The sequence below is a fragment of the Ambystoma mexicanum genome, chromosome 4p (genome assembly GCF_040938575.1).
Source record: "Ambystoma mexicanum isolate Mex_15411 chromosome 4p, UKY_AmexF1_1, whole genome shotgun sequence".
Classification (NCBI taxonomy): Eukaryota; Metazoa; Chordata; class Amphibia; order Caudata; family Ambystomatidae; genus Ambystoma; species Ambystoma mexicanum.
In genome coordinates, this window is record NC_090927.1 from 939,802,777 (window position 1) to 939,829,365 (window position 26,589).

Here is a 26,589-nt window from a genome sequence, read left to right on the forward strand (position 1 = left end):
ATTAACCTTCAAATGTATTATGTTGTGCCACCTGTGCTTTTACTGAGATGCACCAGTCTGTATACAAACCTGGTCTGTCAGCAGTCAGGCCAGTCCAGTTCAACCTGCAAGGCCCTGTTCCTCTGCTCTGGGTCACAACAATCATAGACATGTTTTACTCTTGTTGGACCTCATCAGTGATTTGAAGCTTGGTTCCTTATGATGAAGCAAGCAAGGGAACTATCTCTGGGCATAAGTTCACCAACACAGGGAACACACTAAAACCATTAATTGATGGAAGGAACCAATTTATTTAAACATAATCACTGAAATTCCTCTGGTGAACCTTAAAAAATAAATATGTTTTGCCTGTGTTCCCTATTATATAGTTGTGATTCGGAAGTTAGTATCCTGACACTGCAGTGAGTTTTTCTCAAACTCTTTATTGTTACTGTTTTAACTCTGCTCTTGGAACCAGGCTATCCCAAAGTACATCCAATTTGCTCTCTGTCTTTTACCCCTTACCAAGCTCTGGAGCTGATTGGAAAATGTTATCTTCTCTAGTACCCTACCTGTAACAATATAGAAACTGCCCTCACTGGGGTCTCAGGATCTCACAGGCATCTACACACCTTTGTCCTTATCATCTTCTCTTTACCATGAATATTCAACCACCTTCATTCATCATCTACAGCTCCAAGGTTTGTGTTGCACCTTATGTCAATACCCTCAGGGTCTACCTTGACTCCTCCCTCACCATGACTCGTCAGGTAAAACATATTGCCTCGACTTAGGATATGCAATCAAACTTATGAATGCTAGCAAACCCTTCCTTACCACTACTAACCACATGGAAGTTGCAACCCCTTACTTTGCGGAAACACTGAAAGAAATCTCTGTAAACTACAGATAACCCAAAACAGTGCACTCAGAGCCGCACTAGACATCGGCAAACGGGACCACATATTGATGGCCAGGAAAGCAGCCTTTTGGCTCCCAGTCAAGGGCAGAATTAACTACAAAATGTTCTCCCTTACCCACAGATGTCTTTCAAATGAAGCAGGAAGCCACCTTTTAGAGAAACACAAAAGACAAGTCTGAGCAAGACCATCAAGAAAGGCCCACAGTCATTGTCTTGTCACACCAAGGTTCAAGCGTGCTAAAGCGGGGGGCTCTAGCTCCCCAGTCCAGGCACTGATCTCTGGAATAAGCTACCCCGCCACCTGCGAGGTGAACCCTCTTACAAGATCTTCAGCAAGCATCTAAAACCTCTTCTGTTCAACTGCCACTCCTTACTCAATACGGTCCAGTCCGGATATATATCTTTCTCAAGGTAACTAGTGGCTAAATGCTTGCGGGCTGTGCATGTTGCTATACATGTACAAATAAATAAAATACATAAAAATAATTTGTGGAAACCATAACCCCAGAGAAAATTAAGCAGGCCAGACTTGACACTGATCTTGAAGAGGAGACTCCCAAATCCCAAATTCAAAGGTATTTATTCCCTGCTCATAAACATGGTTTAGAATTTTGGAGAGGTGAACTCTTGGAGACTTATCCTCAAAGGTAATACTCCTGGAAGGCAGGATAGTGAGAGTAAAAATGTAAATCAGAGGAACTATATAAATAGATGGATGGGAGTTTCCATGCGTATAATTAACTGAAGGAGGAGCTGGCTAAATTGTGAGCCGTGAACACACAAGTGGACATGAATCGTAGAAGTCTTAACCTATGTCTGGTAAGAATGGAAAAAACAGATGAGAATGAGAGAGATATCAATGTGTTGCAAATACCCTTGCAGAGATTAATGGAAAGGGAATGATAAACCCTCTAGATCTTGACTATGCATGCATACAAATTGGAGAGAATGAAGGTGAAGAAGCTGTGCCGTATTATCTTCATGCTAACTAGAGTCAGTACAAAAGAGAACATTCTAAGAATAGCCAGAGAAAAAGGGTAAGATAATGCTCAAGGGATTGTAGGGTTGCACTGACATTACCAAAGAAGTGGTGGAGCAAAGGAAGGCCTTCAAAGAAGAAAAGGCATTTCAAAAGGATCTTAAAATCAAGGTAATGCTTTAAACACTGCTAATACTGAGGAGGTTCCTGCCTGAGAGGGGCAAGAGTACTGAGGACCCTAGAGAGGCAATGAGGTGGTTAGGTGGATAGGAGGCGTTCAGACACAGATATTGTAGGCTGAATTGATATACTGGAAAGTCTTTCCACTGTACGTTTGGAATAATAATGATGCGACCAGTGACTGGTCCACACCGCCGGTTCCTCTCCCCAGTAAAGGGAAGTACTATATCATGCAGGGTTCCACCCACCCCGCGGTACACCATCCATGTAGTAGAGGTTTGGTATTTTACTAACTTGTAGTTTAACTATGCGTGCAGCATTATAATATTGGGCTAAAATAGTACTGGTAGGTAATGCCAGCTAAACATCTTTATGCTGCGGAGTTCGGGATCAGGTGCACGTGCTCTGATGTCTTGACCTGTGAGGTATGGGAATAAGAGAAGCGCCATGCATGGGATGCTGTGCCACTCATTGAGGTCCATTCCTCAGAACCTGCATGGGTCGTGCTGTTGATGATGCATGGATCAATGTAACAATGGAGGATTGGAGTCACACACAGAGAATGGGATTCATCTCGAGAGAATCGACATCTACTGCTGAACCAAACATAAAGGATTTCATTTTGATCAGAACGTGATTTTGGACTGTATGAGTGGAAGTACGGGGGTGAGGGAGATTGAATGGAAACTACTAATGATCACTGCATGAAGGGGACACAATATATTGCAGGGTAAATAGGCAGATGGTAGCTTAAGGGCTATTGGATAGTGGATCATGTGTTACTATAAGATGCTTTGCTCAACTATGGTCAATTTAAAAGCCATGCAAAAATGACACACATCGATTATATTAGGTACTTGATAGTTGAACAATCATAGCAATAATACCACTACAAAGTCAATGTTGATGCTCTTCCTTTAGTTTGCCATATTTATTCACTTAATTGGGCATTGAATGGAGGTAGGGGGATGGCGGACAAGATGAAGATAATGGGGGATTATCAGGATAAGTGTGAGAAGTCATCTATGTCTGAAAAGGAATGCTTTACTTCCAGGTCAGAAATATTTGTGAGAGGGGGTGGAATATGAGGAGTTGGGAATAATTTTCAAAAGTTGTCATAGGGGTCAGTGATCATAGTGTAAGCTGTTTGGTGTTCAATGCGATAGGGGGAAAGGAGAGCTATGCTCTATCTAGTTTTACTTTTAAGAGTCAACTGTTGAAGTTGAAACCATTGTTTTAGTGTAGAGAAGATGGTGGCATTATTCTGCCATGTTGATTAAAGGTTCCACACCAGAGGAAGCAGAGGACAATTATCAAAATAACAAAGTGTATGCCATAGAATGTGAATGACCTGAATAATCCTATAAGAAGGAAAAATTTCCTCAACTACTTTGGGAATTACGGGATGATATGGCCATGTTACAGCAGAGATATTTGACATAAGAGTTATCTATACAATTTTGGAGAGAATGGGCAGATCAAGTGTATGCCTCTTTATATAACTCTCATTCTAGAGTGGGAGGAGATATTACTGTGTAAGAATATATGTGCCACAGTGATTTCAAATAAGAAGGAAAAATACGGTACAGTGATTATGGTACAACTTAGAGCGCAAGAGACAATGATAACCGTGTGCAATGTGTCCATCAAACAGCAGACAGGAGTTCTGAATTGGCACAATGCTTATAGTATAGTTTGACCAGAAGCATTATATAAGGAGGGGATTTTACATGGTCCTAGATTCTGTTAGATAGAAGCAGGGGATTGAATCGGTTCATGGAAAATAGCCAGGGACGTATCACCCTTATAAGTTTACTTAAAGAATTCAAGATTACTGATGTTTCGAGGCTAGAACACCCGACTGCCAGAGTTACAGTTTGCATTCTGGAACTCATTATTTCTGTTTGGCAGAATCATATGCAGTATCCTTTGGGAACACTAGACACAATTAAGATTACAGGTGTAAGCACAACCTCACCTTTGGTAGAAGCTTGTACTACACAGTTATGTGGTAGCAGTGTCTGAGCAGCCAGACTTATTTCAAGAGTAATGTGAGCAGTAAAAGATGTTACACAAAGGACTTGCAATCACAGTAGCTCAAACAAACACTATTCAAGGTTTCTTGGTAAAAGAATATACATTTATTTACACAGTCAGTTGGAAAATATTCCACTAGTAAGAAGCAGCTGAATATAATAATCTTAATACACTACAGTACAGAACCAATACGTTCCTGAACAAGTTAGGCTCCCCTGAAGTGGGAGCAAAATGGCCCTTCAGTAACTTTTAAAAGGGGTAGAAAGACAAATGTTAAAATAATTCAAGCACAATTACTTTCATAGGCAGGGCAAATAGTTTCAGTTCACTACAACTTGCAATTCAATTCAATAGGCCTAGGCCAAAGTCAATGGTTCAGAGTCTTGGATAGGATAGCACAGTTCTGGTAGTAAACGGTTAAGTCTTTGCCAATGTTCGAGGAAGAAGTTTGCCAGAAAAAGAGTTATATGTTGGTTTAGGAGCGAATAAGACTCCAAAGTTGGGAAAGCTTCAAAAACTTTCACTGCGGCAGAAAGGATTTCCACAACGCGTTTGCACAGTACCTTATTGATGAAGAAAAGCTGTAGCTGAGGCAGTTGTTGCTGGCAGTTCCTGCAGATCTCGCTGTTCTTGAACTTCAGTCATGGGGACAAGAAGGAGGACGTCGGGAGGTTCCTCATTGCCCAGGGAAGAGGCCATAAGCTTGGCTAAGCGTTGGTTTTAAGGTCTGAGTGCCTTAAAGTCCACAAACTGGTATCCTTCTCACTGGCTATCCGGTTTCCAACAGCACTCTGATGAAAATTCAACCGGTATGGAGACGGTGTACAGGTAGCTTATGAGTTGGTTGTTCCCACGAGCTCAAGGGAAGAAGTCGTCCTTGAAGGGCTTCTCTGTTGATGGAGTTTCAGGCAATTCGGACATGCAGCAGGCCTTCACCGGGCAAACCAATGGTCCAGGAGTTGCAGCAGTCGTCTTCCTTCAGCTCGTCTGTGGTTCTTTCATTCCAGTAGTCGACTCTGCTTTAAAAGTCCCAGAGACCTGCTTTTTAACAGTTTTCTCCCATTCATTCCAACCTAGCTGTCACTCACCCAGCAGGGTGACTGTCCTTGCCGGACAGTCAGCCAGCCAATCACACCAGCGTGCATTCAGGTCTCCTACGAGACTAAGCACAGGGAGTTTCGGGCACCTCCCTCAAATCCTGTCCACCCCAGACACTCAGGCGCCAGAGGAGGGCTTCAGCACAGAAGCCTGCCAAAGGGCATCAAAAAAAGGGACCAAACCTGGTTTGGCGCACATAGTTAAACACTAGAAGGACCTTTCCTAAAAGAAACGGCGAAAATAGATGACCAGAGTCTGTTTTTACAGAGAGGTCATGGGCGGCATATTGAAAAACATGGCTGACCCGATTTTTTGGTACCGGTGTTCGCAGTCGCGAAAAATCATGGTAGTTTGTTCTAAAACCACTGCCACCAGCCATTTCAAGAGGAAAGGGTAACAATTAACTGTTACATGAGTGTTTAGAGACAGGGGATGCTAGGCAACCCCTCCAGCACTCTATAGGAAGATAGTGTGTGCTGGGTCTTATACATTTAAAAGGACTAGCAAAGTCATTTTAACTTCACATGCTCTGGGAGACGGCAGTCAGTCCCAGAGAAGGTATTTAAACATTGGGGAGTCGGACAGACACACCTGTGCCACTGCACTGAAGGTGCTGTGTGACACACAAGAAAAGAATTATGCCTATGAAGTTGTTTAAAACCCCATGTCCAAAGAGCGCAAAAGTAAACCACGCATCAAAATACATGAATGAGTGGGACAAAAAGGCTATCCTAGAATCCTAGAAATCCAGCAAAGTTGCTGGGGGTCTCAAAAAAGGTAAGGGAAATTAGCATATTCTTGAGAATTCTCCCTAACAATTTCTATTCCAGAATAGACATTATACTGACATCTAGTGAGGTCTCACAATTCTCCCTGAATAACAAGATAGGGAGTCTCCAAATTTCTGACCATTCACCAACCACTGCAATGGTTGCCATGGACCTTACACTAAGGAAGTCAAGAAGGATGAAATAAAGGAAATATAATGAAGGAAGCTGCATCGTGTATGCGTTAAACAGAATTGGTGCAGTGGATGATGGAATGGTCTAGGAGGACTTGAAGTGCTGCATGTGTGAACTCCTAGTTGTGGTACCCAGCGGGGCCAAAGCAGAGACAGATGAGAGGCAAGAATACTTGAAAAGGATATTAAGAGACTGGAGATAGATTATAGATGATTCAAGAGGCAGGAAAAACGGAGAGAACTAGGTGCCAAAATACGAAATTAACAAAATACCAATTAGAATAGCAGAATATGCACTGTGTTGAACCAGATGTGCTTACACGGAGGACAGAAAAAGAAATGCAGCCGTCTACTGGTGCCCTAACTGAAAATATATAGCATAAAATAGAGCAATGTCTGCAAGCAGGGCATACACTGGGAATAAGACATATGACTGCAAAGGAATCAACAATGAATTTAGCAACTCCAATGAACAGCTTTACACAGCAGAACCGGCAGTTACTGGGAGAGAGCTGTGTCAATTCTCCATGAAGAATGTTTGCCAAAATTGATACAAACGGAAAGAGAGTGATTGGTCAAAAAAGTATCAGCAGAAGAGCTGATGAAGGCAGTGGGAAATCCCTCTGCTTGGGCAGTCACCCAGCTCATTTTTTTTTTTTGTTTTATTATGCTGCAGGTGGTCAATGAGGCACTCACAGGGATGTTTGAGTTATCAGTCCAGGACGGTCTGATTCCAGCCATGCTGAGAAAAGGGACTATTATCTTGGTTTTGAAGAATGTTAGGGACATCCTGCTGAGCAGATATATACCAATAAGCCTAATAAACAGGGACTACACCATTCTCGCACAGTCAATGGCAGAGGTTGGGTAAGGTTCTGCCAAGGATTGTAGATGAGAATCAAACAAGCTTAGTAAAATGTTGACATGCTGCTCTAAACATGTGGAGGCTACTGCTCAACAGAAAAAGTGAAGGAGGCTGAACACAGCTGTGGTGTAACTATTGCTTCATGCAGAAAAGAACATTTACTTCATTGAGCAGTGGTTTCTATTCAGGCCTCGAGAACTGGTCTTCAGACAAAGCGTCCTAAAATGGATCAAACTACTGTATGGCAGCCCAACTGCCGCAAACATTATGAGTGGCTTAGGGGCACAAACTGAGCCTTGGAACAAGGCAAGGGTCTCCTCTTTCTGCTCTACTCTCAGTGGGGCACTAGAACCGCTAGTAGTATGGCTCAGGAAAGCAGCATGAACCCAAGGTGTACAATATGATCAGGTTGAGCAGAAATTGTGGCAATAAACTGGTGATTTATTACTAGTACGTAAGAACTTAGAATGCTCACTACCCTTTTTGATGGAGAAAATCAATTTCTTCCATGACATCTCTGGTTATGAATCAACTGGTCAAAGACAGAGGCATTTCCAGTAGCAGGATACTATCACAAGTATGGTGTTGCTTAATTCAGCTTTTGTTGGTGCCTTGTTAAAATGAAATATCTTAGTGTCTGGCTCACAAATGACCTGATTGATATGATGAAGGTGAATATATCTATTGCAATGGAAGAATTGAAGAAAGAACTGGGAAGATTGCAAGCCGTGAACCTGTCTCTCTATCCTATGGTGAATGCCCCACAAAATAATTATCTCCTTGTAATGATTCCTCTCTTTCCTGATGAAAAAGATGCACCAGGAAATACATCAGATGATGCCAACCTTTGCGTGGAATGGGATGCCTCTGAGATTTGCACTTTGGAAACTGAAGGAATTTGTCAGAAGATGGGGGCTCTTTGTGCCTAATTTTGACGGCATTTATGTAAGAGGAACCCAATGCATGGGCACAATATGAAGATTATATGAAGGGGTCATTGAAGCCAATGGTCTGTTTACTTCTGTCATGAGGAAAAAGGATGAGCCATTAGACCCAACAACATTTTGAAGGTGGCGTTGGAAGTGTATGTCAGAACTGATTGCCCAAGATTGGTACATGAACCAACAGATCCTCTCTGTAAAAACGATGTACTGGCCAGCATGGCATGTGGCTGGGTACACTGGTTAGACAGCCTGACGGTATAAGGGAAATTGATCCCTTTTGAAATTGTAGAGAACAATAAAAAGATGGTTGGATACTCACATGGACAATAGAGGACACTGAGAAATGTACTAGTGAAAGCAGACACACATGGTGAGATGAGGACAGTGGGGAACAATCTAGGGGAGCACCTGCTACCGATGACAATTCGAGAGCATATGGCCTCAGTGGTGCACTCGCTCCTCCAGCACTCGGGTTCAGGCAATCCTATTCTACTGGCAACATGGTCTTTAGTGCTAGAAGAGGAGATATTCGAGGCAAATGGAATGAGGTTTCTGGGAAGGCTAAACTGGCATTGTTCAACTGGGGCAACAGAAGCAGGCAGTTTAAATTACTTAGCAGAGTATTATGGATTCCAGATAGCATCGCCAAAATGGCAATAAGTGACCTTGAGGTCTGATGGGGTGTCAAACACAGTGGAGAAATACGGGAACAGATGATTTGGGTGTGTAGCCGGGTTTGTAAAGTCTGGGAGGAAGTTGCAGAGATTATGAACACTGCACTAAGGCTAGATTTGAAATTCACCTTTGTAACACTGATACTAGGAGGTGGACTCTTAATTAGAGGAACTATCCTTCCTGCACAGATGCAGGGCAGTAGGAGCAGCTAAGACTGCCGAAAGATTGATTGTTATTGGTTGGAAGCACTGAAGCCACCAACAACGGCTTAATGGGTGATCAGATCAAAATGCAGAGGATATCCCCGGCTAAGGGATTTATCTGGAGAAAGCAGAAAACAGTGACATTGTATTAGGAGATATGGCCTTTGTTTCTTCATATTGGATTATAATCGGAGACTTTTCTGTCACAAAAAGGAGATGTCAGCTGTTGTTGGGAGAGGGGGGGAGGGCGCTCTGCCGTGACAACCTTATTAATGCATATATGTTTGTGTGCCAGCTTATTCTATTTAAAATGATAACATGTAAAAAAAAATGCATCGTGTTCAGGTAGACATTCCTTTGTGTTACTATGTGATCTTAAGATCAGCAATGTCATCTGCTCCGCAAGCTCATGCTTCCCATGTTGCTTATAATGGCTCACGTGCACAGTCTCTCAGGAAATGTTCTCTAGTTCTATACAGCCCACCATATAACTAAGGATCCAACGCTGTTTCAGTGAGTCTCCTTGCAATCAATTGTGCTTATTCTTTCACTGCTCATTCACATCTCACTGCTTGCATTATTGTAGGATGTATGTTGTGGTACACCAGGACCAGGTACCTCAAGCAACTTCGAGGGTGAAAGAGGATGGACCAAACAATCTGCCACTTATGCAGCCTGCCAGACTACCCACAGCCACCAACGAGGTGACGCAGCCAACAAAGCACCTTGCTGCCCGCATTTTCCTTTCCTTTCACATGACTCATTGTCTCATCTAATTCAGATGATACCTCACATACACCTGGCATTGTGTACAGGTGACCATCCCAAAGTTATACATACTATTGCAACAGACGAGGTTTGAGGGTGCTGGAACATTGTCTTCAAATTTGTGGGTTGTATTACATGTACACCCAACTATCTCTGAGTGTACAGCACACACATATACAATAGTGTGTGCTACATATTGTTAAGTGTATTCCCAGTTTCAAAAAACAATAAATAATATGGTGCATACCGAAAACGGCCAATTCAAATGTAATGCTGGACTCGGGATTCACTGAACAAAGTACCTATGGCACACTTACGGTTATGTGGTAAACAACGGTGGTAGCTAAGTTACCACCATTCTTTGTCAGTAAAATATTTACCACAATTGTACGTGCACAGCCAATTTCCGTGGCCTAGTGAGTTCTAGTTTATTGCTCTCGTCAAGTTTAATTACAGGCAAGGTCCTGACAATTGAAGAAAGGTTTGTCTCAAAAAAGTAATTTCTCCTTTCAAATATAATCATTATTTGTCTTGCATTATTTAAATGATATGCATGTCACAGTGTTTGCATTTATTGGAAATCATTTGCCATTCCATTGATCCCATTGTATAGTGTGGTCTTACAGTGGCACACCATGACAGTAGTTTTCTATGGCTCTCCCAGAATTAACCTTCATAGTGTCACTCTTGCAGCAAACACTTCCATCCCTGTAGCATAGGGTGATACAAACATGGAGCCTGCATTCTTAGCTAATTTGTTGTTAAATGTGAATCGCCAGACGCTTCAGAAAACATCTACATAATTCTCCATATTTAACACATCCAGGCTCTCGCAAAGATGTGCATTTTACACTGTGTAATGAAGCGGCACATCAGCTTTTAGTTCGTTATGTCCAGGGGAAGGAAGGAAAGGCATGCCATGCCAAGGATTTAGGAACTTCCATTCAAGCGCCCTTTGATTTTCTGAAGGATTTTGAAAACGAAAGAAGGCTTTAATGGGTGATCCTCTTGATCCGCACTTGTGAACAGGTTTACCTTTTTCAACAGCTATTAGTGTAAATATCCTATTAGAAAGAGCTGCAGATGGTTTGCAGCTTTGGCAGGCTCACTGATTTACCCCAGGGAATTAGTAGACATAAGAGTGGCTAGCGAAGACTGAAAGCAAATCGGCAAGTAACGCATATAACAACCGAAAACAATACATATATTTTATATTCAATGACAAATCTTTGTTAAAGGGACATTGTCGTTAAGTTGCACTAACAAAAAGCCATGAATTTCAGTGAAAAAAAACATTGTTAAACGGACGTTATGGTTACAAGTAAAACCGAAAAACCCTTGAAATTCACCAGTTATGGTACACTAAGCAACCAACACTCATGCCACCACCGTGCACTGCTAAGAGTAACACCCAGGACATCAAAGATGACATCAAAAATGTCATTGATGACATCATCGACAATATCACCTATCTGGCCCAGTTCTTTTTGTTCAGTAACGTATGTAGGCCACTGGATTTTGTTCACTGATAGAGACAATTTTACAAATAAAATGTGTTACATATGGACACATTAGCCTTCTTGTATGTTGTTAAGGTATTTTCCTTAGGATTTTGCCTCAGTTCATGGTACACATACATAGCGAAATAAGCAAGCCTCAAACACACAAATCATTTGTGTACTTCATGATGAAGTCTAATGTAACTGTCATTTTTTGGTGGTGTTGTTTCGTTCTTCCTTACTTAAGTTTCCTTGAGTGGGCTTCAGATTTGTATGCATTGTAGGTCTTGATGTTTATTGTTTGTATTAACACAAGTATGTAGTAAGTCTGCAATTATTTCCGATGTATTCAATGTTGATCATTACTGAAAACTCTGACAAGGTACCATATTTTATTTTACTAGCCAAAATTACCAAATTAAAAATACTGTACTTCTATAATGCATGCTGAAGCCATTGCTTATTGTTAGGGAGAGGTTTCATTTCTGTGTCAATTCCCCTTTACATTAGAGACCCCCATCTCTTTTGCTGGACTCAGGGCTTTTTAATATTTACAGAACCGAAAGGTGATGGCTGGTAGGTTTTGAATTAATCATTAAAAAAAATGAAAATGAAAGACAATTGGGTTAGCTTAAATGGCCAAGAGTTTCATCCCCATACAGAAACATGTGTTATACGTCTGGACCAAGGGAATCTCTTGGCCTTCGCATTTTTCTCTCTATAGGTAGATGAAACCCTGGAAGGTTTTGAATTAATCATAACCCCGGGATTAGCTCTGGGCAACCCTCCAGACCATCATTTTTCAGCCTGCCAAGCCATTACAGAAGGTGAAAAACCATATGTATATCAGGCTTGGTCCTACCCCAAAAGGGGCAGTCCAGCCTGCTGTGTGATTAACAGCATAGGGCTGTGAATGAATGGGAACTTGCATAACAAGCAAGGTTTTTTGGACTAAGAGCAGAGTCAACCATTGGAGGAAAACATCCTAAGCAGAAGATGAGAGAAGACGCCAGCAACACCCTCCTGGACCGTGAAGTGCCCAGTGAAGTCCTGTTGCCATTTTTGAATCGGCAGGGAAGACCCACAAAGGTAGGCTTTCTCCTTGAGGCTGGTGGGATCAACAAGACTCGCGGAAAACTCTATTTTGGCATAACCTTGACTTACTATACCATTCCAAGTCTGCAGAAGACCATTACCCGGGGGTACCTCGACCACTTGTGAGTTTAGTTTAGTTTAGTTTATTCATTTATAAAGCGCACCAAACCCTCAGGTATCTGGGTGCATAGGTTATAAGAGTGAACACACCGTTAATAACAGACAGTCAAGCAAGGCATTACGTGTAGGTACAAAGGTGATATATACAGTATGTTCAAAAGATACAATGGTACAGATAAATATATAAATATAAAGGCAATGTACACACCAGTGTGACAAGTATCAGGTAACTTACAATTACAATGTTCCAGAGGAGATAGGTAACATATTGTAAGAGGTCGATTATAGGGCATAAGTATGGATATGTACAGAAGACATCATAAAAACAATCTAAGTGTATATTATTTGACTAGTCTTGCGCGAGGAGCCCATTTTTAATTTTCTTTCTGAAACAGAAGGAGGAAGGTACATTCCTGAGATGGGTAGGAAGTGAATTCCAGAGTTTTGGGGCTTGCACGGAGAAGCTGCTGCACCCCTGATTTCTGGAGGTTAAATCTTGGGATTCATAGACAGTTCAGGAGGGATGCTCTAGTGGGGGGGTCAGAAGTGTTCTTTGAGATTTTGCACATCAGGAATGTGGGCGCTAGGTTAGCCAAATATTTATGTGTGAGTCCTAGTACTTTGCTAGTTATTCTACTCTTGATGGAAAGCCATTGGAGGTTCTGCCTGGTGGCTAAGATGTGGTGCGATCTGGGAATATTGAGGGACGTTCGGATGGAGTTATTTTGGAGTGTTTGCAATTTAATTAAGTTCTTTTTCAAAGTTTCTAGATATAGGGCATTACAGTAATCAAGTTTATCGAGAATGAGAGCTCTAGCCAAGGTCAGGCAATTGGCAGAAGTCAAAAAATGTCTACAAGAGTTTATTAAATTACACATGTAGGTAGTGGCCGACGCAGTCAAGTTGACCTGTCTGTTCAATGTTAAGGAGAAGTCCAGATAGAATCTCAGGGTTTTAACATCTTTACAAACCTTTATGATATTACCATTAATGTTAAAGGCTTTGAAGTTGTTGTCCAGTTTATTGAGTTTAGTTTGGAAGCCAATGAGGAGTAGTTCTATTTTGTCATCGTTAAGGCAGAGGCCATGTGTGGCCATCCATGCTTAGATGACAAGATAGATTTTATTTAATAGTTTGGAATCTAGATCATAGGTCCCAGTGATGGGAATGAGTATTTGGGTGTCATCTGTGTAATTAGTGTAGGTGACACCTGTAAGGATATTTGGCGTGTTACAGTACAGAGTACAGCAATACTGCACAAGTAGCACAATTTTTTTTGCAGCACCACCACAAGGGTGCGGTGCATTGCTATATGGGTTACCAGATTAACAAGGAAAGACAGGCTATTCAGTCAAAAACGATTTTAACATATAAGATGCAAATCTATTTTTACAGTTAAAAGCACACGTGCTCATTTAAAAATGCACACTATTTTTCACCTGGAATGCCTATATTGCTAGAGACACATTTGAAAATTAACAGCTAACCTATTAACAATTAACCTGACTAATAAAACCTTATTTAACATAACCCACTAATAAAATGTGTTCTCCACTGCAGAATTAGGCATACTCTGAAAACCATTTAAACGCGTGTGCAGATTTTTTCCTCTCTTCTCTGCCTGATTCTCCGTGTTTTTGTGCACAGTAACTGCAGGAAGAAGGAAGTCAGATTTGCAACAATTGCAAATGTATAAGCGAAGCTATTGTTGAAGAGTAGGAGGATGAGAGATGATGGATTTCATTGGGACACGTCATACAGAGGGTTGAGAGGAAAATTTTAGTGGGTAGTATCAGGGAAAAAGACAGAGACATCTTTCTGCACTACTGGGGAGAAGACCTGGCTGTGGGGTCCTGACTGAATGCAGATTCCTGTGTCCTGCTGCAGTCGAGATTGGGGAGAGCTGAAAGAAAAACCTTTCCACTGGCTGAGGCATTCCTATCTGAAAAAGCTGAGAATTCCAGGCAATGACCCCGGCTTGAGAAGGCAAGCGTTCCTTTTTGCTGGAGTTAATCCAAGAGAGCCACATTCACAAAGAGAACAACTAAAAAGATAAGGTAATGAGAAGTGTGGGAGCTGAGTGTGTACGGTAATATGCAGTCAGTGTAGGATTCCTGTGCGTGTCTTAATCAAGTGCTAATGTTGCAATTTGAGTTCTGTTCTCCGCCACTCTCTTTGCAGAGTGTCACAGACAATGCTTTGACTGTACCATTTTATTTCTGTAAAGAATGAGATCGTTTTTAAATACAACTTTTATAATACAGAAAAATATTTGAAAACAGACGGGTGATGTTTATTGTTTACCATTACAATGCTGATGATGTGGGGAGATTTTTAAACAGTGCAATGGTCATTTTAAGACAGATGTGTGCATGTCAAAATCAGTATGAATAATTGTGAGTGACTGTAGCATAGCTTGTTGGAGGTACATGAGCCAACGGGAAGAGAGACTCTCTGAACATAGCTCCCTACCGTATATAAGGTAGTGGAAATTACCACAAGACTACCACATATAGCTCTCTGTCGTAAATAAGTCAGTGAGTTCGCCCATGGTGGCACACCAACACTATCACAGGAAAATGTGGTCTTCCTAGAATGCAGGTCTGAGGTCTCTCTAGTGATCACACGAAAAATCTAAGCAAAGATAAGGGATTCTGGACATTGGGGCCACAAATAAAACAAGGGAATTATGCTCACCAAGATACCACCAACCACGTATACCAAATATGCAGGTCTGGGTGCTGAAATCATGCATGTCCATTGTATTATTGTTGCACATGGCCAAATCTGAATACAAAGAGTGACTATTGCTAAGTTATTTTTCGGCGGTAATAAAATACCGTCAGGCCCCAAAACTCCACAAAATACCCTACATATTTATGGTGCGTTGCAGGCCGGGAAAGTGATCATAGAGTACCTACTGGGCGTGGCAAGCGTGTCTCACACTGCCATTTGCACATTAAAGGGAACCCATTTTATAATAGCAGTGTGCCACTAAAAACGAATTTCAGAATGTCACAAAGGGAAACCACATTCTCAGATCTAGTGCAATATTTAGAGGCAAAGTTATTTGCACATGGGAATTGGTCTTCGAATAGCACGTTAGACTGGAGTAACCGCATTCAGGGTGAGGTGCAGAAAGAAAAACTAGACAATATTTTTGCAGAAGGCAGCATAATTCAGGTCTGCCTTACAAGATTATTGAATGCAGCCGATAAAAGTGCAGAGAAATACTGTTTAATACGGCTATGCGGCAAAATATGGTTTATTTTAAACAAGTCCCTGCGAATGCAAGAGAATGATACTCAGCTAATTAACAGGTTAAAGACTGAATTAGATGGGGCAAGTAAAAATCAGGAAATGTTGAGAGCAGAATTGGATGTATGCCAAAAAGACATGCAATTAAAATGCAGAGACTTTGATACTCAGTTATCCAAAAGCAAGAAACAATTTGAAGATAGTGAGCAAGAATTGACACACTTAAAAGCCTTAGTGGATCACATTAGGCAGGATAAAGATGAGGTTGTTTCAGAAATGCAGATTTTACAAAAAGAACATTGTGAAAAAGAAGGTGATCTCCAGAGTGCAGAACAAGAAATGAATCAAGAGTTCAGAAACCATCCCAACCGGTATCAATCACCTGAGAGGTATCAGAATAGATCCAATCAGGGGGAAAACAACCAATATCGACCTAGGCCACAGAAAGAGGATCCTAGAGAGATGGAAAGGTTCCAGTGCCTTGAGGCCCAAGTGAAAATGTTAGCTGAGCAAATAGGAAAGCTCTATACAGCGCAAAAACAACCTTCCAAAGAGGGGGCTGATGGCCATAGCAATGACCGGGGGGCTTCCGAAAAGTGACTAAGTACTCATGATAACTGGAGTGCCAAAATGACAGATTGCTCTGATATAATTTTGCATAACGACTCTGAGATGCCTAATGGATTAAAAATGAAAGTACCAGTAAATGAAATTGTGACAGAAAGTGCAAATACTTCTAAAAAAGAGGTACGGTTTAACTTAGAGCTAAATAAAACAGTAAAGATTTGCACAAATGAAAAAGAAACATTAGGAATTCCAAAAGAACAAAGGGACAGATTTAAGAAAAATGACTCATGCATGGGGAATACCAGTGAACAGGGAGTAAGTGGGGATGCCATAGCTCCTTCCCTGGGCAAGCAAAACAATGACCAAACACAGACAGAAAAAGGAAATACTCACAAGGAGGGTACAAGTCAATCACCTGAAGAATTCTTTGAGCCACATATTCTTGAAGAGGCTGCAAGGGCTGGTATTATACTAAATGATCACAAATGCACAGAATTAAAAAATGACAAATTGCTGAATGATGTTGTTACACATGTTCAGTTGGAAGGTTGTAATGTGGTCTCTGATGTTACCCAGATGGATGGGCGAACAGTGGCCACACTCCAAAAAACTTCTGATCATGGAGAAATGAATAAAATATCTCGCACAGAAATGGGTAAAAAGGAGGGAAAAATGTCTTTTCATTTACCAATGTGCTTAGCCAAAAGTGAAAAAGACCTGAGAAAGGTGAGCCCTGAAATCAGTAAGAATTCACATTTCTTATGTGTATTAGAGGAAGTTGAGGACAGATATTATGCACCCATCACTGTAGAAGAAAAATGCCACACCTTCGCTATGATTGACACTGGCGCACAGGCCACAATTATGTCCAAGGAGCTGGTAAAGAGTATCAATGAAGGGAGGCCTCCACAGAGTCAGATCACAGTGAAGGAAAATCAAGGCCCAGTGCATAACTTTAATGGGGAGGAGGTGCCCATCATAGGTGTAACTGAGGTTGACATAAAAATAGGAAAGCACAGAATGAAACAAGAGGTATTGATCACATCTATTTGTGAAATTCCATTTCTGATGGGGACAGATTGCCTGAAAAGATTGTCTCCTCTCATAGATGGGGTGAATGGAGTGCTGTGGTCCTTAACCAAAAAACCATTGAGGCCTAAGAAACTAAAATCACAAAACAGCAATATAAAAGAATGTCACACCGTTGCCAAAACAAATGATGCTGTGGAGGTATATCTCCAGAATAGCTGCATACCTAGTGTCACTGTTATATTAATGTGTCAAGACAAAGATCAGAGCGACAATGAAAAAATACCTGTACAAATATACTTGGACCCAAGGAAAGATTGGCAGACTGCTATAGATGAGCACACATTACGTTTCTATTTAAAAGAGAATACATGCAAACAGAATATTGTTCCTAAAACAGATTCAGAAAAACACATTACCACTCTGGCAGAAATACACATGGAAGATGAGCAACCATGGGTTCACGTTGGTATAAATGATTATCTTAAAACAATAAAAGCCACTTTAGCGCTTGAACATGAAAGGAGTTTCATTAATGAGAAATTGTTGCAAAAAATTATGGAGAGGGAAGAAATCCCGAAATTTAGGATTAAAAACCAATATGTTTCTGGGTTGGACAGTCCAGACTTTGAAAACCGAATTGCAGGCAGATGCATGCTTAAAATTAGCATTGGGCAGAAAACAATTTACCATAATGTATGGATAGTGAATGGAGCACAAAATGAATTTTACATGGGCAATGACATCATGCACAGAATGTGTATGGTGTTAGATTTCCTTAATCAAAAAATATGGTCACGCCTAGGTGGGCCGGCACCTGAATTTGAAGACAAAAGAAGGGCTTATCATTGTGCACAACTGGTTCCTTATGCCATCGAATTACAAATAAGGAAAGATACTATTATTCCTGCATTTACAAAACAGTTTGCAATAACACTGAAATGCAAAAATGGGCAGCAGATGAAAGGCTCTGATGCATTTGTATGCCTGAATGAATCCATAAAACAGCAAGGCCTGGATTATGAATACATTCCATTGGTAGACATTGGTGAGGGATCTGTAAAAATCATGGTAAATAATAAAGGTTGTCAGGATATTCATTTAGAGGAAAACTCCCCATTAGGAATGGCCATACAAAAATCACATTATACGGCAGATTTAAATAACATGGTGATTGGGAATATTCCTGAAAAATATCTAGATGCCAAGGGCGAGTTGCCAGAACACCTGGACTCTCAGCCCAAAGGAATATTTAAAATTCATTCTGTGTATCCTTATGATTCAAATGAGACAGTGTGCTGCCATCAAGAGGATTGCATAATATTTAATTTAAATGAAAATGAAACAGGAGATCAGCCCATTGAAGTGGAAGCTGATATGCCAAAATATTTAAAAGTGGCAGCTCTACAAAAAGACACAGCCACACAGTTAGAGGAAAGCGCTGAGATTCCTTTACCAGAAGAGTTTCCAGAATTTTCCAGAATGGTAGAAGAGCAGATCTCCTTAGCGGATGCATGTGACAGCGATGGGGATCGAAACGACCTGAGGGAAATATTTATGGAGTTTAAGGATGTATTTGCAAAAGATGCTTATGATTGTGGTTTAACTGATTTACATGTGGCCACACTACCAGAAGGTTGTAGCAGAAATCCAGTGTTTGTACGCCAGTATAGACTACCGCTGGCATGTTTAGAATCATTGGCAGAGATTATTAAAAATTTGGAATCACGGGGAATAATTAGGCCCATTCATAGCACATCCAATACGCCTATTTTAGGTGTGTTAAAGCCAAATGGTCAATGGCGGCTGTGTGCAGACTTAAGAGAGTTAAATAAAAGAGTACCAGTATCTAGATGGCCACTACCATTCATTGATCAGGGCCTAGCTCAGATACATGGTTCAAAGGTATTTACCACATTAGATCTCACCTCTGGATATTGGTGTGTGCCATTGGCAGAGGAGATACAACACTTATTTTCCTTTACATTTGACAGGACTCAATATGCCTGGCTTAGAGCTCCGTTCGGGTACATCAATAGTGGGAGTGAATTTGGCATATTTTTGAGAAAGGCCATGCCGGATGCAGCGGAAAGAGGAACAATAGTTTATGTGGATGATGTCCTGATAAAAAATGAAAACCTTAAAAGCCATTTTGATGAAATAAGACATGTGCTTGGCCAATTGCAGAAAGCAGGCGCCAAAGTATCTTTGCAAAAAGCACAATGGTGCAAGAAAAAAGTGAACTTTCTAGGGCATGAAGTGACTGAACATGGGCTAAATCCACAAAGGAAGAAAATAGAGGCCATACAAAGATTAAAAGATCCTAAAAATGTGAAAGGAGTAAAAAGTTTATTAGGGATGACAGGCTATAACAGAAAGTTCATTGAGAATTATGCAGAAATCACTCAACCATTGACTAAACTGCTTAAACTAAATACTCCCTGGAGATGGGAAAGAGAGCAGTCTGATGCAGTGGCTAGATTGAAGGAATGTCTTGTAAAGGCACCATGTTTAGCATACCCCATAAAGGACAGGGATTTCTTTATAGAAATAGGCTTTTCTGAACATTGTATGTCAGCAGTGTTATCACAAAAACACGATTTGAATCACAAAACCATTGCATATGCAAGTAAGGCATTTTCCCAAGTTGAAATGAAATTTAATGAATGTGAGAAGGCCCTATTAACCACTGTGTGGGCGCTACAACATTTTCGCCCCATTGTTCAGGGAGAAAAGGTGATTATTGAAACAAATCATCAACCTTTGCAATTTTTAGAGAGTAAAAGAATTAGATCAGGCAATCTAGCGCAATCCAGAATCACTTCATGGACGCTGGCATTACAAGGTTTTCCCGTAGAAGTAAGATATGGACAAAATAAAAAGAGCCCAATTGCTCAAGGGTTAGCTGACTTACATGACTGTGCAGCTGAACAAATACCAAATGAAATGGAAGTGGAAGCTAGTTTACAGGAATTTGAACAATCACCACACAAAGCTTTTGATGAAAAAACATGCAAGGATTTGCCAACTGTATATGTGGATGGTTGTGCTTTTCACATTGAAAATGACAGTAATAAACAATTAGTGGCAGGAATAGGAAATGTCTGGTTGAAATGTGAAGGCGTTCCTAGTATAGGGATGAGGATTGGAGATAAGAGCAGTCAGGTGGCGGAATTGGCAGCCATCTATAAAGCAATTGCTACTGCAGTTGATAAAAAGTTCAGTGAAATTGTCCTGGTGACTGATTCTGACTATGCACGGAATAGCTTTGTGGAGTATTTGCCTGGTTGGAAAGCAAGAGGCATGGTTACATACAACAAAAAGCCACTTAAACATGGAAAAATGATACAAGCCATAGACAAATTGGTGTCAGAAAATAATTTAACAATATACTGGAGAAAAATTCGTGGGCATTTAAAAACACCAGGAGAGGATAAGGAGGGAAATGATAAGGCAGACCATCTGGCTAAGATTGGGGCTGTGATGGGAGAATTGCTACCTATTGATTATTTAATGGGTGAAATACAAATTGATGCAGTCACACGTTCTAAAGCACCAAAGGAGGTAGATCAACCGGTGGTGCAGTGGAGTCATGACACGCCAGACCAAGATTTGATTGAGGCACAAAAGAATGATCAAATTTTGGGAATCTATTATAATCATTTGATAGATCCTGAACAAAATCCTTTAACAGAAAAAGATTGCATGGGAAAAGAAGAGTTGAGGGTGTTATTAAAGAACAAAACACGAATCAGATTACAGGATGGACTCATGATTAGAGAGTCCATAACAGGGCAAAAACAGTGGGTAGTACCCCTTTCATTCAGAGGACTAATGCTACACCATGCACACGATGCCATAACTGCAGGCCATAGAGGTTCACAAAAAACATTAGAAATACTAAAAGATTATGCTTACTGGCCTCATATGTCCCAAGATGTGGAATTATATACTAGAGGATGTCTAGTATGCGCCCAATTTAAACCTGCTTCACCAATGCATAGAGCACCATTGATGAAAAGAGGCCCAACTCTCCCATGGTCAGATTTGCAAATAGACTATGTAGGTCCTTTAAAAAGGTCGAGCAGGGGACACCGTTATATTTTGAGTGTGGTATGTTTGATGTCGAAGTGGATTGAGTGCATTCCTGCACCAGATTGTAGTGCGCAAACAGCAGCCACATTACTGGTGAACCATGTGTTCTCAAGGTTTGGGTTGCCACAAAGAATTGAGTCAGACAGACGAAGTCATTTCACAAGTACTCTAATGAGTAAGGTATGGCAAATACTAGGTGTGAAAAGGAAACTACATATCGCATATCGGGCGGCGTCTTCAGGTACAGTTGAAAGAAGCAATAGGTCTGTTGTGGATATTTTAAAGAAATTTGTGGCAGAAGCAGGTTCCAGCTGGGATTTACGTTTACCGTTGGTTCTGATGGCAATCAGGTCGACTCCTGCCAAAGCAACAGGTGTTAGCCCCCATGAGGTCTTGACAGGTAGGAAAATGGTGTTACCACAACACCTACTATACAGAACACATGAGCAAACTCTAGTGAGTGCATCCACGGTTCATGAATATATTGATGAACTGAGGAGGCATTTGCAACATGCATTTGCTTTTGTGCAGAGAAATCTGGAAAGGGCTGCTGACAGTGCTAAGTCATATTATGACAAAAAGACATCAGTAAAGGAATACAATGTAGGGGATCAGGTGTACAAGTTTCATTTTGGAAAAAGTAAACAGAAAAATTCTAAATTTCTAGCAGCCTGGCAGGGGCCATTTCGAATTATAGATAAGGTTTCTCCTGTAGTGTATAAAATTTTGAAAAATGAAGGTGAAACAGCAATAGAGCAGTTTGTCCATGTAAATCAAATCAAACCATGCCATCCCAGACATGAGATCAGGCGGCTTGAGCATGTAGAAACAGATAAAATCACTTGAACACAAAAAGAGAAAATAAATGGGTACAATCAGGAGGCAGTGACAAAGAAGTTAAAAAGTTGATTGTTATGATGGCACATAAACACTGTAGTATATGTAAAATATAATATAAAATAAATATAAATAAATAAATAAATAAATGCACATATAATGGAAGCTCATGGTTGGTGTGCAGAGAGAAAGTGTATTAAATATTGAATGCTGTTTTATATGTGTTTGTTTTCTTTTAACTTGTGTTTAATTTCAGAAGAAAGAAAAAAAAAACGAAATATTTTTACCAAGCATGTTTTATTTTTGGCAAAAGGATGAAGTTAGTATTGTGCTATGTACTTAATCTGTTTATTTTCTATTTTGATTTAGACAATTAACATTATTTGGTCGGAGGTTCCGGGATCAGAGGCCACGGGAGACGATGGAGTCCTGGAGTCCCCTGGATGAAGACCAAAAGATGCCTGCCTCCAGGTGGAGGTGAAGACAAAATAACCGGAATGCCAAAAGAGATGACTACTGTGGATTCAAGATTGCCAAGATGAAAGAGTACTCGAATGAACCGAATAACATCGCTGGTCGGGACATACCAAAAGAGACAAAACAAAAGTTCCGGCATATGAAGTTCCACGTATTTATTATTTTAATTATTTATTTTAACTTGTTATATTACTTATTTGTTTTAGTTAGTTGTTTTATTTCATTGTTTTTAATTGACTTGGAAAATTTAAACTTAAAGTAATGCCACTTCCACTGAGAAGGCAAATGTGGAACATTTTATGAACTGATGGACTCAGATGAAATGTTGATTGCAAATTTTCATTGATGCACATGAATATTCATTTTGTTGGATTGCTATATTGTAAAAAAAAAATAGAACAAGTTGTTTTTAGGAATTGGCTTGGATTATAGCCAAGTTCTAAAAAAAAAAGGAGGGTATATGTAAGGATATTTGGCGTGTTACAGTACAGAGTACAGCAATACTGCACAAGTAGCACCATTTTTTTTGCAGCACCACCACAAGGGTGCGGTGCATTGCTATATGGGTTACCAGATTAACAAGGAAAGACAGGCTATTCAGTCAAAAACGATTTTAACATATAAGATGCAAATCTATTTTTACAGTTAAAAGCACACGTGCTCATTTAAAAATGCACACTATTTTTCACCTGGAATGCCTATATTGCTAGAGACACATTTGAAAATTAACAGCTAACCTATTAACAATTAACCTGACTAATAAAACCTTATTTAACATAACCCACTAATAAAATGTGTTCTCCACTGCAGAATTAGGCATACTCTGAAAACCATTTAAATGCGTGTGCAGATTTTTTCCTCTCTTCTCTGCCTGATTCTCCGTGTTTTTGTGCACAGTAACTGCAGGAAGAAGGAAGTCAGATTTGCAACAATTGCAAATGTATAAGCGAAGCTATTGTTGAAGAGTAGGAGGATGAGAGATGATGGATTTCATTGGGACACGTCATACAGAGGGTTGAGAGGAAAATTTTAGTGGGCAGTATCAGGGAAAAAGACAGAGACATCTTTCTGCACTACTGGGGAGAAGACCTGGCTGTGGGGTCCTGACTGAATGCAGATTCCTGTGTCCTGCTGCAGTCGAGATTGGGGAGAGCTGAAAGAAAAACCTTTCCACTGGCTGAGGCATTCCTATCTGAAAAAGCTGAGAATTCCAGGCAATGACCCCGGCTTGAGAAGGCAAGCGTTCCTTTTTGCTGGAGTTAATCCAAGAGAGCCACATTCACAAAGAGAACAACTAAAAAGATAAGGTAATGAGAAGTGTGGGAGCTGAGTGTGTACGGTAATATGCAGTCAGTGTAGGATTCCTGTGCGTGTCTTAATCAAGTGCTAATGTTGCAATTTGAGTTCTGTTCTCCGCCACTCTCTTTGCAGAGTGTCACAGACAATGCTTTGACTGTACCATTTTATTTCTGTAAAGAATGAGATCGTTTTTAAATACAACTTTTATAATACAGAAAAATATTTGAAAACAGACGGGTGATGTTTATTGTTTACCATTACAATGCTGATGATGTGGGGAGATTTTTAAACAGTGCAATGGTCATTTTAAGACAGATGTGTGCATGTCAAAATCAGTATGAATAATTGTGAGTGACTGTAGCATAGCTTGTTGGAGGTACATGAGCCAACGGGAAGAGAGACTCTCTGAACATAGCTCCCTACCGTATATAAGGTAGTGGAAATTACCACAAGACTACCACATATAGCTCTCTGTCGTAAATAAGTCAGTGAGTTCGCCCATGGTGGCACACCAACACTATCACAGGAAAATGTGGTCTTCCTAGAATGCAGGTCTGAGGTCTCTCTAGTGATCACACGAAAAATCTAAGCAAAGATAAGGGATTCTGGACATTGGGGCCACAAATAAAACAAGGGAATTATGCTCACCAAGATACCACCAACCATGTATACCAAATATGCAGGTCTGGGTGCTGAAATAATGCATGTCCATTGTATTATTGTTGCACATGGCCAAATCTGAATACAAAGAGTGACTATTGCTAAGTTATTTTTCGGCGGTAATAAAATACCGTCAGGCCCCAAATCTCCACAAAATACCCTACACACCCAAATGGTGGAGGTTGTCGAACAGTAGCTTAGAAAACATATTATAAAGCATTGGTGAAACACAAGAGCCTTGGGGAACTCCACAAGTCACCTATGCAAGGTCTGCAGATATGTTAGGTGAGAAGACCCTAATTTTCCTCTGGGACAGGAATGATTGGATCCAAGTAATAGCATTGTGGGAAAATGGGCAGCAGTTGACAAGTGAGAGCAGAGTACCTAATGGTTGACTAAATCGAAGACGGCCGATAGGTCAAGTAGTAGCAAGATGGATTGGTTGCCTTTATCAATTTGTTAATTCATTTGTTTCTTAAGGTCTATTAAGGCAGTTTCAGTACCATGTCTAGGCCTGAACCCAGATTGCCGTAGGCCAAGTAGGTTATGGTTTTCTAGGTATGCCTGAATCTGGATGTATGCAGCTCGGTCGAGAATTTTGAGCAAGAAGGGTACATTTGTGATACAACGGTTGTTGGTAGGAATGCTTTGGTCAAGGTTGGGTTTTTTCAGTCAAGGGAGTACCCAAGCATCCTTAAGATTGGTTGGGACAGCACCGGTCCTGAAAGACTTGTTTATGAAGGTAGTTATAAATAGGGCTAAGTCTTTGGGTCCTTCTTGAATGATGTTAGGTGGGCAGGTAAGGTATCCAGCCAGATCTTTGTGGGTTTCCTGAGGACCCTACAGAAGCAAGATATTGCGTCCGGTGTCCCCTCAGCAGAGTCCTGGACTGAGGGATCAAGGAAAACCGAACCAGAGCTTTTCTTTCTTATTTGGCACTGAGAAAAAAGCGCCAAAACCACAAACAGCTGGTGAATTGATGGAAATCCATTGCTGCCGAGTCCCTCTCTCTCGCGTGCTGTGCAGGAGCCTGCCAGCCATCCTCCCTTTCATCACCACAACCAGGATCAGGAACAATGGCCTACTGCACTGCATTGTGAAGGCAACCATCTGGAACAACGTCTTAATTTCAAAGGTATAGTGGGGTTCGGGATGCTTTATCCTTTTGCCATTTGGGGTGCTTCCTATCTTTGGGAGTGTGATTTAACCCACCACTAATTTGACCTCAAATTACCTGCACTGGCCTTACAGCTCATGCTTTCCAAAGGTGACTCCCCTTGAGTTGCTGTGAGTTCTCTTTTGAACACTGACTATTTAAGAAAAATGTTCTAAGAAGAAGAGCATCAGAACTTTGATTTTGTTCATTGACTTTGGCTGTCCTGGCTCCCTAAAGGAGTCCTTCTGAACCTATTGGCTTTGACCGTGTTTGTTCCCTTACAGGTTTTAAATGTTGAACCCTTTAATGCTGGGATGATATACTGCCTGCATCCCTTTGGAGAATCAAATAGTTCTTATAACCTATCAGTCTATTATGATCTAACCCTAACCTTTCCCGCCTTAAATAACTCAATATTGCAAAGGTGATACTATATAAATGCAATACTGACCTCAAATGACATCACCTCTGGGTGCTGGAAAATGTGTAACATATTAATACATTACTCACCTGCTTTATTGTTCACTTTTTGAATTGAATCCTAACTTGGGATTAATGTTACAGCTAATCACTGTTTTTTAAAGAATGCTTTCAATATCTTTATGCATAAATAAATAATGAATTTATTATAACTGTAAGTGTTTACTTGGATACTTGTGTTTACTGATTTCAATATACAGCTATGGAGCTCACATTGCCCCTCTTAAGATATGCCTGACTGCTCAGTCACACTACCAACTTGTGTAGTACAGACCTATATTATTTAAATGTGGTTTACCTAAGTCTTGTGTAGTCCTACACAAGTTGGACTGCACTAATTCTTACCTAACACCTATGTGTATGTATGATTAGGTTCCTGTATTAACAACAACACACCAATATTATG